Genomic DNA, 14128 nt, shown 5'->3' with positions numbered 1-14128 from the left:
AAAAATATTTTTTTCTGGATCAGAGAGGTTGTTTTTCAGTATTTAGGACTGATCAATTCCTTAAGCCTTGAACCACACCAACCCTATCTTTTTCTGGTATATTTAGTGGGTAATTATATGCTAAATGTATCAGCGAGGTACCAGTGTGACGTGGTTTACGGAGTAGGTAGAAAAATCAAAGAGCAGCTTCCAGATTTCAGTGTTTTAACTACACATGCGGACTCCAGAAATTGCTGTCTGATAGTCTCACTCTTATCCTTATAACTAGCAGTGGTATTCGGGCACAGGAGATGGTCACAAATAAGTTTAGGAACCAGGAGAGTGGAGACAATGAGGAAGGATTAAGGCAATCAAGGTATAAGTGATGATTAGGAAATGATGGGAGTGAGGCTGAGAGAGGGATAAAAAGGAGGGAGAGATAAAAGGAATTTGGTAAAGGAAAATCACCTCCAATATTGCAATAAAAGTTGCTCCCCTTATTAGACATCCAAAGAAAATACATCAAAGAGAGAGGAAAAGGGGAAGAAAGGTAAGAATGCGGTTGGAACAGAATATGAAAACCTAGTTTACTTTTGTGTAAGATGTACATAAGTTATTACTAGGTATCGGATATTTATGGTAAGTGTGTGACTGGGGGTCCTTTGCTTTAATAATGTGCTATGCTACTTAATGTTTCCAAGTATTTAGACCTCTAGAAAATGTGGCATCCCAGCAAAGCACTTTGTTGCAGAAGGTGCCAAGGGGGATGTCCACAGGACCTATTGGAACTTTAATAATGGTTAGGCAATAATTCATTAATGAATGTTGTTCAATGCTCTAGCCCAGAATGCAATTTCACAGCTAAGTGAATGAAAAAATGAGAGCTGGGCGCCTTAATCAGTTTGAGTTCTGCCATTTTGTTACAAAATCATAATAAGCACTATTGTTCATGACTAAATTAAGGCAACAAACCAAGAGATGGAAAGTGGGATATGGCCAAAAACCTCTACTTCAACCAATATAGACAGAAAGAGCTAAACATCCTTCTTCTTCCCTGTAAATTTTTATGATTCTTCCATACATTCACATTAATTTAGCTTTGCTTTTGCTCTTGTTCAAATGAATATGATTTTTCTTTTGAGGGAAGCAGATAACACTAGAAATGAAGAGTCTGCTTACATATTTTATTTGGCCAAATATAATGCCACCAATAGTCCAATAATAGAAACATAGAAAACCTACAGCACAATTCAGGCCTTCCGGCCCACAAAGCTGTGCCGAACAATCTAACGTTTTCCAATGCAATTTGTATATTTTTAATCAATTTTGTATACTGTTATGGTTTTTCTAAATACAAAAATCTCCCTTCATAATGGCAATTAGCATAAATGGGTATTTAATTTACTATAGACATGTACTTGATGATTCACATGGATAAGGTTGGACAGAGGACCTGCTTCTGTGCTATATAACTCTATGAATAATTTTTGAGAAAGGAAAGATCATACATCCTTTCCCTATAAGCACTTATCCATTCCTTCTTTTAAATAAATCTGCCCTCAATTTTTATTTCACTACCTCTATTGTTAATTTATTTCACAATTCTGTCTAATGAAATGTTGTTAAATTAATAATTTTATGACTATCTAGTTTCTTAACTATGGAGGTAAACAAAATCATATTTCCACCACTAGCTTTTAAAGCCCCTTGTCGAGAGAAGTAGCAAAGCAAATGCCAGAAATTTGAAATGAGCAAAAATACTGAACATGTAGAAAACATTTAGCAGAGTGATTGTCGATACCCACTAGTCATTTTACTTCTTTGTCATTTATCTACCTCATCCCACTTTCTCCTACTCTTCAATCCCCCATAAACTCCTGGGTAATAAATTCTTTCATGGTTTCTTTTTATTTTGACTTCCTCGGTCCTGCTGGTTGAAAAACAATTTTGTTTTCTTCTTGATACAGTGGAATGTCGTCTGGCTTTCCTGCCTCATTCGAGGGCTGTTGATCAAAGTGTTCACTCAGCTGATGAACTTCCCCCAAAGGTAATGTTCTACAAGGGCAATGGACAGGAGAAGGAGAGAGGTAAGGGAGTTCTCTTGACGAAGCCACTTAAACAATCATTTGCATGATTGAATCAATGAAACCTTCTAGTCCTTTTTTGATTTTGATTGCCAAGTTTTTGGTGTGCATATCTTTTGGCAAAAATTTCATTTCTGAAAGGGTGAAGAGGATGCTGTGGAATATAAAATTACTGCCCTTGTAAAGAATGGGTTCATTTAATTGTCATGCAGGAATTATAATGCAGAGCATAAATACAAAAATAACTTGACATTTTAGACAATGGTTATATTATCAGGAAATAGAGTAACAGTCATTTTCAGGTTATTACAGCTAGGATTATTCTAATTTATGCTGCTGCTAATGTTGGCATTTGTTTTGCTAGAACAGTATAATCTTTAGTCTTTTTGAGTTGGATAAAGAATAACTCAGCAACACAAAGCTAGCCAAAGCTGCCATATATCTGTTTTTTTTGGCTGTTTACCTGAATTATCTGAATCAAAGTAAAACTTTATCCCAACTAATCTCCTGTTGATAAGATGCTTGAATGTGGGTCATCAGAAACATGAGTAACATGGAGCTGAAGTTCTCCAACTGAGCTGAGCCATGAATCCAAGTCACTAAGTTCAGTTGTTTTCTAGAAGGTAATAATAATGTTTGGATACAAATAAGTCTGTGGTTTTGAGCATTCTTATGTTGGTAAAGATTATGAAGACATTGACAAAGAAAATTCAGGCTCCTATTGATTAAGCATTCAAAGATCAAAAAGAAAACTAGTAAGATATCACCAGACAAATTGTTTACCCAGAGGGTAATAGATTTGTTAAATACACAATTGAAGCAGATAATATTAATGAATCAAGAGACAGTTATAATCTGCTCTTGATGAACCAGAAACATTCAAGTTATTAGATAGTTCAGGGCTGAACTGTATTTAACATGGCTCCACCATTTGCTTAGTGCAGTTTTCTATTTAAATTACTATATAACTAGATGTTGTTTATTGCAAAAAAAATTCTGTTAGTTATGTAATTCTGGATATAAAAACACATCATTCATATTCATTTAGCATCTTTCATAACCTCTGACAGCCGAAAGCATTATACAGCTTTTACTATCACATCCAAAAAACTTCTCTGACAACCTGGTACCATCTGAGAAACAGAAATAGGCAAGGGCTAGGAGATATGGTAGGTTGGTAAATTTGGTCTATCAGAAGAAGCTTTTGTTTAATCTTAATACTTTCTCCCTATTTTAGGAGTTTGGCTAACACTAAAGTTGCATTACACAGGGAACTTCCACCCACAAAGGACCACTGGGTGTAATTTTCTAACATGCATGCCATGCATTAAGTGTGTGAACATTGTGAATCCTGAGCCTTCTACTGTTGTTGATCTGGAGAAGCAATATTTTGCAGCTGGAAATAAGCACCCTAAGCAATCCTTGATGTGGTTGCTCCTTATTCCCTCTCAAGAAAGCAGAAGGACATATCCTTGAGATTGAAAGCATCAGGGTCAATGAGGATTCCAGGGCTCGTTTCTCTGGTGCATTCACCAATAGCAGCTCAGACAGACATGGGCCTCTCAACTTACAACGGTGAAAGGCTCTTCTAGTTAAGCCATCTTCTGCATTTGAGTCCCATGATGTTCTCTAGGTGTATATGTTGCAGCAACAATGTTATAAGTGCATTGTACGTAGATTGATGTAATTGCTGAGTGCTCTGTGTTTCATGTATGTTACGTACTAGCAACAATAGAAACACACCGAGTCATGTATAAGTATTAGAAACTATTTTATTAATAACTACTTAAGATAATGAAAAGTAAAAATGTTAGATATTAAATATTAACCCCAAAACTAAACTCAAAGTGTGTGTGTGGCAAATTCCCAAACTCCAAGTCCAGGAATAATTCTCAAAGTTCAGTTCAGCAAGTCATAAGGTGAAACGTGAGCAACAGTTTTTGCAAAACTACTGTTGACTGAAGAGAAAATGTAGAGAGAATATAGAGAGAAATTATGAAATCCAAATGTTCCACGATAGCAACCTGATCCATAACGTGCATACATATGTTACTTGCACAGAGAACCATGATAGGATTTACTATGCTGCACCATGCATGTAGGAATTTGCTGGCTTTTGCCGCTAAAACGTTTGCATAGTACATAAAAATCTTGCACTCATCCCCTAGCCAGTGCCTCTTTCTGTTAAAACAATTAATTAGATAGTTTTCCCTTAATTAAAACACAACTGAAACCTTAGGATACCTTAAACAAACTTACACCATAGGCTAGCAACCACCTCAAATACTTTGCTATAGCTTATTACTGGGTTCCATTGCAATATCAAATAACTTATATACCACATAAGTAACTGATTATTTGAATGCTTTTTTCAAATGAATACCATGACAGTGTCAGGATTACCGCAAAACCCCATTGCTCTGCCCTTTCCTCATACTTCTTCAAATTGTACCTTTCATCCTTGTACCCTCGACTTTATTCCCTTGTAAGTGTTAAAGATTCAGCTTAGATCATTGTTTCTGGCAAAGCACTGCCTGTGTTGGATTTGTGGACATCTCATCTAGGCTTCTGTCTAATCAGAGAATCGGAGAAGGGCAGCCAGTGGAGACAAAGCAATCCAAATTAGATGTTCTCTCCATGGCAGGTAAATGGGTCAGTAAGCTATCCAGATATTGTTTTGGTATAATAACCTGATTTGCATCAGGTTATTCTGCAGAGATGTCTTTTTCTGGTGCACTGCTGCCTCACAGCTACAGAGCCCTAGGCTTGATCCTGAGCTCAGGTTCTGTTTGTGTAGAATTAGCACATTCTTCCTGTAACTACTTCGGTTTCCTCCTGGTGCTCTGGTTTCCACCAACATCCCAAAAATGTGCTGATAGTCGCACTGGCTACTATAAGTCATCTCTCAGTGTAGGTAAGTGGCAAAAGAATCAAAAAGAAATTGATGGACATAGGAGAGGAGGTAAGTTGCAGATGTACAGGAAAATAAGGAAATGGTAGTGGGACTGATGGGTGTGCTCTGCTGGGAGTAGCATGATGACACCACCGTACTGGGCTGGATCTCAAACATTGACGAGGAGTACAGGAAGGAGATAAAGAGCCTAGTGGCATGGTGTCAAGAAAACAACCTTTCCCTCAATGTAAGCAAAACAAAAGAGCTGGTCTTTGACTTCAGGAAGTGGGGCAGAGTACACACCCCTGTCTGTATCAATGGTGCTCAGGTGTAGATGATTGAGAGCTTCAAGTTCCTAGGTATAAATATCACCAACAATCTGTCCTTGTCTAATGGACGCTATGGCCAAGCAAGCACACCAACAACTCTACTTCCTCAGAAGGCTAAGGAAATTCGGCATGTCCCTGATGACTCTCAACAATTTTTACAGATGCACCATAGAAAACATTGTATCTGCATACATCACAGTTTGGTATGGCAACTGCATTGCCCAAGACAACAAAAAATTGCAGAGAGTTATGAATGCACACCAGTTTATCATGCAAACCAGCCTCCCTCAATTAACTCCGTCTACACTTCTCACTGCCTCAGGAAAACAGCCGACATAAGCAAGGACCCCTCCAATCCTGATCATTCTCTCTCCCCCCCCCCCCTCCAATTGGGCAGAAGACACAGAAGAACATGTATCACTAGGTTCAAGGACAGTTTATATCCTGCTGCTATCAAACTCTTGACCAGACCTCTAATACACTAAAGATGAACTTTTGATCTCTCACTCTACCTCATCTTTGGTATTGCACTGTATTTGTCTAGCTGCACTGCACTTTCTCTGTAAGTGCAACACTATATTCTGCATTCTGTTTTTTTTTCCCTTTTGTACTGCCTCAATGTACTCATGAATGGAGTGATCTGTCTGGATGGCACGCAAACAAAAACTTTTCACTGTATCTCGGTACATGTGACAATAATAAACCAATTACCAATGGATCCAATAGGCTGAATAGCCTCTTGCATCATAATAAATAAATAACATTGTTTTTTCAACACTAAGCCCAACTGGAAGTGAGGTGTGGTGTGGGAGAATGTGACCTTCATAAATGTCATGAACATACAAAATAGGTGGACTTGCGTGTTTGGAGCTCAATTCTGATTCATTCTTTGTGATTGATATCCAGTAATAAAGAGTGCAGGAAGTGGATAATGGGATTCAGGCTGGATTTATTTGTGCCTGAGTTTATTCTTGCTGATTTTGTAGCAAAATTCTAACAGATTTGTGTTTTCCCTGGGTGTCCTGATGGTCTTGTGCAGCTCACTGGCACCAAGTCTTATTGGCAAATTCTTTCAGGCATGTCAAGACCTGCCTTGCTATCCTGAGGATTGCACAGAATTACATCACTGGAAGAGACAGCATTGCCCTTTTGTACTTTTAAATGCTGAAGCTGAGCTCAGTCCCAAAATCACAAACCACTAGAAAAAAACTTGTAATCTTTTTCCTCACCCTTCGATCACATTTATCATTTTTCTTAGGCATTTTAGTTGCTTTGGAGTAATTTGCTCCAAATATTGCAAAGTTACTTTGTGATCACTCAAGACTCTAGGTGTGAAATTCGTGTTAATGGAATTACGCCAACATAAAAATGTTGTCCATAGATTTGCCAATAATCAAAATTAAAATCTGGGCTATCACAGTTCCCTTGAATGGCCTGAACATGCTAGGGACCATACACTGGGTTATGAAAAATAGTATTCAATGATTTATGACTATGCCTTTAAACTAATGTCTTGGACAGGTATCATGCTATTGTTTCCTAATAGAAATTACACTTTTAATTATCAATTTGTGGCTTTACCTGAGCTAGCAAAGTCTGCAGATGTATTCTTCTCTGGAATTATTGATATTAACTTCATCTTGATGATTATAATGAATCAAAGAGTTAAAACATAATGGAAGAGGATTCGTTCATAAATTCCATTTTACATATTAGTAGATGTGGTTTTAGTATTGTATTTATCGTTGTAATTGCCTCTCAGGTTTCATGATAGGCGTTGTGGTTCAACAGAGCTTAAATGCAGAAATATTAAATCAGACATTATATCTCAATGCCTTTAATCTTCTAATTGACAATTGAAAAGTTTGCATCAAGTACAGATAGATAGAATAGACAGCACTTAAGCCGTTAACATTCTCACATATCATGTATTGTAGGAGCAATAGATAAATTAAAATAAAGGAAAGAGTCAATAAGAGACAAAAATAGCAAACTCTAGTGGAAATGTGGGAGGGAATCTGAAAGATATTCAACGAGTAAAACATGATGAGTTGTTAAGGAACCAATGCACAATAAATAAATTATAGATAAAAGGGGAAAAAAGCAAGTAGGTACCAATCGACGTGTTTATGTCTGTAGAACAGCCATAAAGATAAAATGCTATTGCACTTCATGAGTGGAAGTCCATTGTGTTATCAGTTAAATTTTGTATTGCTCTTAAAGATCCCTAACTCAGAGACAAGGAAGCAGTGGTGAAGACTTAAAAGAGTCAAGAGATATGGGTAAAAGAAGGGCACAATGTATACCCCATCAATGAATGATGAATACAAACTCTGCTTTTAAAACATCATAGGATTACCTTGCAGCTGTATGAGCAATTGTCAAAGGTTATGAAAAATTGTCAATCTCTGTTTTATCCAAATCTTCTCAATCCAATTAAGCTTTGACTGAAACTAGTGTTTCATAAAGTATTCCAAATGTAATCACTGCAAATAAAGGGGACAACAAAAATATCTATGGTGAAAGGCGCGGTCGCTACATGCAAAAGACCAATTCAGTTGCATGCACAGAGCACCCTCTTGTGGAAGTTCTAAAATAACTTGAAGAATATAATTTCACCTTTGGAAAGTTATTTGATCTGTTCTATATAAAGGCATTTTAGGCAGTTTTATACAAATGGTTCTTTGATTTAAGTAAACAAACACCAGCCCGATATGAATTATCTTCTTCCTTGGCATTCCCTTGGGATTGAAGATGATATGCTTCCATGTCGATTTTAAGGGCTCAGAGGCGATTGATGTGGCCATTGAGGGAACTACAGACTCTCCTATAAGTGGGGCAGGAGAAGTATGGAATTTGCAAGGTTAATGGGAAACTGTTATTGTCTGTACATCAGTAACAATTATCCTATCTGAATACATCATAATCTTTCTTGTAATTTATTTGTACTTCTTCCTACTTGTTGTACTGCATTTGATCTGATGATGTGGCTCTCCTCCACACTGGACAGAACACAGATTGGTTAAATGTTTTGCAGAACAGCTCCCTCTAATTCACTAGGGTGATACTGAGCTTCCACTTACCTGTCATTTTAATTTTCTATCCTACTCCCACTCTGACTTTTCTGTCTTGGCCTGCTACTCTGTTCCAAAGAAGCTCAATGTAAGCTCAAGAAACAGCATCTTACATTACAGCCCTCAGAACTCAATATTAAATTCAACATTTTCAGATAATCACCCATACCAGTATTCTAGCTCACATGACCAGCACTCACTTCCTTTATCTCTTCTCTTTTGGTATTTAAAATTTCACTAAAATAAAACAACCTTATGGAAGCTCAAAGTTTTCTTTACCATTTTAATGCATTTGTTAACTGGGATGTGAACATTTTATAATGGCAAACTAAAGGAATATTATTATTCTTTCATGGGCTGTTGGTGTTTGCTGATAAGACCAGCATTTATCACTGAACCTTATTCGCTAATGTTGTGCTGAGCTACCTGCTTGAACACCTGTAGCCTGTGGGGTCAAGATGATCTCACAGCATTGTTTGGTAGGGGATTCCAAGATTACACCACTGTGATGATGATGGAAGAGTGACGTGTTTCCAATTCAGATTGATATGTGAATTTGGGGGCAGCATTTTGCCAGTCCTCTGCTGCTCTTATGTGGGTAATGAGGCTGTAGTAAAATTAGAAAATGCTGAAGCCCTTTGCATGTCCTGCAGCATTTTCTGTTTTTATTTCAGATTTTCAGCACCTCCGGTTTTTAATTTTCAATAGAGATTGTGGAATTGAGGTGCTGTTGGAGAAGCCTCGGTGTTTCACTGGAGTGCATGTGGCACATACAGCAGTTGTGCTGCACCCGCAATGAAGAGAGTGAAACTTGAAGCAGTTTAAGTAAACCATTGTTTCATGTAAATCAAAGTGAAAAATCTCTCCAACATCCGCAACCACCTTCCTTTGAGCTTTAATCTGTGAAGAGAGGTTTCCCCCAATTTCTATTGACATTGGTGGAAGCACCATTGGTTTACAGTAGCTGCAATGTATACCATCTACAAAGTGCACTGTTGTTTCTTGCCCGGGCTGTACTGACAACACCTCCCAAACCCACAACTTCTATCAAAAAGAAGAACAAGGGCATCAAGTACATGGAAGCACACCATCTACAGGTTACCTTCCAAGTTGCATACCATCCTGACTTGGAAATACATTGCTGGTCCTTCTTCATTACTGGGTCTAGATCTTGGAATTCCCTACCCAATAGCATTGTGAAAGTTCCTTTACCAGAAGAAGGCTAACCACAATTTTTTCCAAAGGAAATTAAGGATGGGAAATAATGCTGGCCTTGCCAGCAACACTGAGATCCTGTAAATGAATAAAGAAATTGCTAATTGCTAATTGCCATTGCTAATCAGTCATCATTCCAGACTGCTGCCACTAATGGCAGGGTGACCTGCAGTCTCCTTCATTGCACTGGGTGAATCTTTCACCAGTTTGGCCAAAGTCACTGGGAGGAAGTATTAGACCAGGCATAGTCTTCGATATTGGTAATTGGTCAACAGTTGTTTGGCTTTTGACTTCTAGATTTGATTGGGTCAAGTATTCATGATTTGTGGTCAAGCACATAATGAAATAAACAGTACAGAAGGAAAGACACATGGGCACATCTTTAAGCCATAGTTCTTGTCCAGAATTGAGATGATAGATTAATTGCTTCTTTGAACAAAAAGTAGGTCTCTTTTACTAGCAATAATTTTAAAAATGAGGATTCAGGTTCTTTGTATCTGTAAAATAAATTGGGATGTTGTGTGACTTGGAAACCTTGCAGATGGTGATCCCAATGTAATTACTGTTATTGTCATTCTGGGTGGTAGAAATTACCAATTTTCTAGGTGTAGTTGAGGCAGTTTTAATGAGTTGATACCATACATTTTGGAGATGGTATACACTATGGATATAGTGCTTCAGTTGAAGACAGCGTGAAATTTTAGAGTGATTGCCAAGGCAGCAATCAAGTAGGTTGCTTTGCCTTGAATGAACTTGTGCTTCTTCGGTATGTTTGGAGTTACAGTGATTCAGACAAAAACAGAAACTCTTCTGCATGGTGGGAGTTACAATCATCCTGTCTCTCATTTTGAATTAATTGCGCTTTGTAGATTTTGGAAAAGCTTTGCAAAGTCAGAAGTTGGAAGGTTTCACTGCAAAATATTCAGCTTCCAATGTGTTCTTTCACCCACAATAATATAATCAGTACCTCCATATCCATTTCTCGACAATAATATTTTGTGGTCAAGCACATAATGAAATAAACAGTACAGAAGGAAAGACACATGGCCACATTTTTGAGCCATAGTTCTTGGCCAGAATTGAGATGATAGATTAATTGCTTCTTTGAACAAAAAGTAGGTCTCTTTTACTAGCAATAATTTTACTAGGGATTGCTTTTTAAGGATATTGGTGCTAGGGATTGAGCCATTAATGCCATTGACTTTTAAAGGTAGATAGTTAGATTTCCTCCTATTGGAGATAGTCCTTGCTTTGCACTTTAGTACTTTAAGCCTAACTCATCAAAATCAAAACCTTCTGATTTTGACTCCTATCTTGTTCTTCTAAAACACCTTTCTCCTTCTCCAGCTTTACCTGCATAATGGCCAGAGTACAGAGGGTGTAGCAGGTAACTCTCTCTGAAGAGTACTATAGCGGGCCCGCAAACTGTTCTAGGTACCTGAAGTGCTGATTGAGGAGCTTCCTAACCTAATCCCACCTTCTAGAACTTGATCTTTGTTCCCGAAAGTTTCGGCTCTTCAAACACACATCCAGGCACTTCCTAAATATGATGATCATTTCTGCCTCTCTCACCCTTTCTGACAGAGAGTTCCAGACCCCTGCTAATATCTGGGAGAAAACATTATTCCTCATTTCCACTCTAGTACTTCCATCAATAACTTTAAATATATGCTATCTGGTTTTTGACCCTTTAGCTAATGGAAGTCGGTCTTTCCTATTTACTCTGCCTAGGCCACTCAGTACTTTTTTTTCACAACAATGGTGAAAGCTGCGAGCTAGAGATTTACTGCAGAGATGTTTTTTCTTCCTTTCTTATCTGAGTGATTCAGCACATGAAAGATACCATTAGGAACCTGGCAACTATCATTTATATTCTCAGAAGATTCTTTAGTGACAGGGCTCAAGGCAAAGAGTGGGCTTCAAACAAAAACTGAATACAATACATTCTCTGAACTCTTTAGATGAATTTTGTTGGCATCATAATAAAATCAGAAGAATGAGAGGGGATCTTATAGAGGCATATAAAATTATGAAAGGGATAGATAAGATAGAGGCAGGAAAGTTGTTTCCACTGGTCGGTGAGGCTAGAACTAGAGGACATGGTCTCAAGATTCGGGGGAGTAGATTTAGGACAGAATGAGAAGGAACTGCATTTCCCAGATAGTGGTGAATCTATGGAATTTTCTGCCGAGGGAAGCAGTAGAGGCTACCTCATTAAATATATTTAAGACACAGATAAATTTTTGCGTAGTAGGGGAATTAAGGGTTATAGGGAAAAGGCAGGCAGGTGGATCTGAGTCCACAGCCAGATCAGCCATGATCTTACTGAATGGCAGAGTAGGCTCAATGGGCCAGATGGCGGACTCCTGCTCCTGTGTCTTATGTTCTTATGTAACATCTGAACCATCTTTCTCAAAGCCAGCTAATTTCAATTTGATTTCACATCTCATTCCTTTCTGTAAATATGAATAGTCTTCAGTCCATGAATGCAGCTTCAATTCTGTGGATTGTTGAGCCAAAATGCATCTGGAAATTGACCACAAAATAAATTACTCACTTATCAGAATTATGACCATTGTTGTGATTTCCTGATCTGTTCTCAATTTCAATGATCAACCTGGTATTTAGTATACTATCTACAAATAATATTGTATTTTAAGTCCTTTTTCTATTTTACCTGTACATTCGATAATGATTCTTTAAGTTCCTCTCAACTGGCTTTTATGCTTTGACTCTTCCTATACCTTTTCAAATATGTGTTTGGCATGAGAGTACTTTTGATTTCCACATCTAACCATTACAAATCAAGGCTCATTGCATTTATGCTTTTGATGAAAGATTATTTTCTCGTTTGGCATTCCAAGTAATCACTTAGGTGATGAAGGAAAATTTGGCAACAAAAATTGCAATTAGTGGAGAGCAATGGGTTGTTGGAGAATTAAAGGTAAAGTATGTGGCAAAAGAAAATGTATGTGGAGAGGCGGGATGAAAGGCAGTTATGGTGTTTAGTTGGCAATCAAAGAAGTGGTGGGCAGTGAAAAGTGGATATGGAAAGCAGCAGAAGGAACAGGAATGGCTGGCAATGAAGAGAGGTAGTGCTCTGGGATGAAGTGAGAAGTTGGGAGCATGGACTGATGAATTTTTGAAGCGTGGACAATTTTTAAAGCTAAGTTGAAGACCCAAATTTTGAGTTGTGAAGAAGTGGAAAGGAGTGCAGAGATTTAGAATGGGAACTACCAAAGTAGGATTGACATGATTAAAGCATCTACCACCACAGCGGCTCAAAGGCATGGCAGAAAAAAAGGATGTTGTTATTTGGAAAAGATACAGAGAGGTCTAGATGATCACCAAGAAAATGAAGGAATTATCATTGTTCTGAGCTATAGACAGAACACTGGAGACGGCTTGGAGAAATGTGAGAAACAGGCTCATTGAAAGCAGTGGCTCTGTGGAGCAACAACGTCACTCAGCATTGAGGAAATTCACTCCGACGTCACCAATATTCATGACAAGGTTTAAATAAATGACGGACCGCATGACGGCACTGAAGCTGCGCGTGGATTCACTTTGAAGTATCCACGATGCTGAGAATGTTGTAGATAGCACATTTAGTGAGTTGCTCACACCGTAGTTTAAGGGCCTAGGGAAGGATAGGGAACAGGTGACCAATAGGCAGAGCAAAAGCAGGAAGGTAGTCCAGGAGTCCCCTGTAGTCATCTCCCTCCAAAACAGATATACTGCTTTGGATACTGTTGGGGGAGATGGCTCATCAGGGGAAGGCAGCAAGTGGCCAGGATCATGGCACCATGAGTGGCTCTGCTGCACAGGAGGGCAGGAAAAAGAGTGGCAGAGCTATAGTGGTAGAGGATTCCATGGTAAGGGGAATAGACAAGAGCTTCACCGGCTGCAAACAGGAATCCTGGTTGGTGTGTTGCCTCCTGGGTGCAAGGGTCAGGGATGTCTCAGAGCGGCTGCAGAGCATTCTGGAAGGGGAGAGTGAACAGCCATTTGTCATGGCGCATGTAAGTACCAACGATATAGGAAAAAAGTGGGATGAGGTCCTACAAACTGAATTTAGGGAGCTAGGAGCTAGATTAAAAAGTAGGACCTCAAAGGCAATGATCTCAGGATGGTGGGACAGTTGAGGAACAGTGGAAGACTTTCAAAGTGATTTTTCATGGTGCTCAACAAAAGTATATATCAGTCAAAAGCAAGGACAGTAAGGGTGGGGAGAACCAGCCTTGGATAACCAAGGGGATTAAAGAAGGCATCAGTCTAAAAGCTCATGCATACAATGTCGCTAAGAGTAGTGGGAAACTGGAATATTGGGAAAGCTTTAGAAAGCAACAAAGAACCATGAAGAAAGCAATAAGGAAAGGGAAGATAGATTATGAAAGCAAATTAGTACAAAATATAAAAACAGGTAGTAATTTTTTAAAATTGTGTAAAGCAGAAAAGGGTGACTTAAGTGAGCGTAGGTCCCTTGGAAGATGAGAAGGGGGAATTAATATTGGGTAATGTGGAAATGGCCGAAGCCTTGAATGACTATTTTGT

Source organism: Pristis pectinata, chromosome 10 (genome assembly GCF_009764475.1).
Source record: "Pristis pectinata isolate sPriPec2 chromosome 10, sPriPec2.1.pri, whole genome shotgun sequence".
Classification (NCBI taxonomy): Eukaryota; Metazoa; Chordata; class Chondrichthyes; order Rhinopristiformes; family Pristidae; genus Pristis; species Pristis pectinata.
This window is presented reverse-complemented; position numbering follows the sequence as displayed.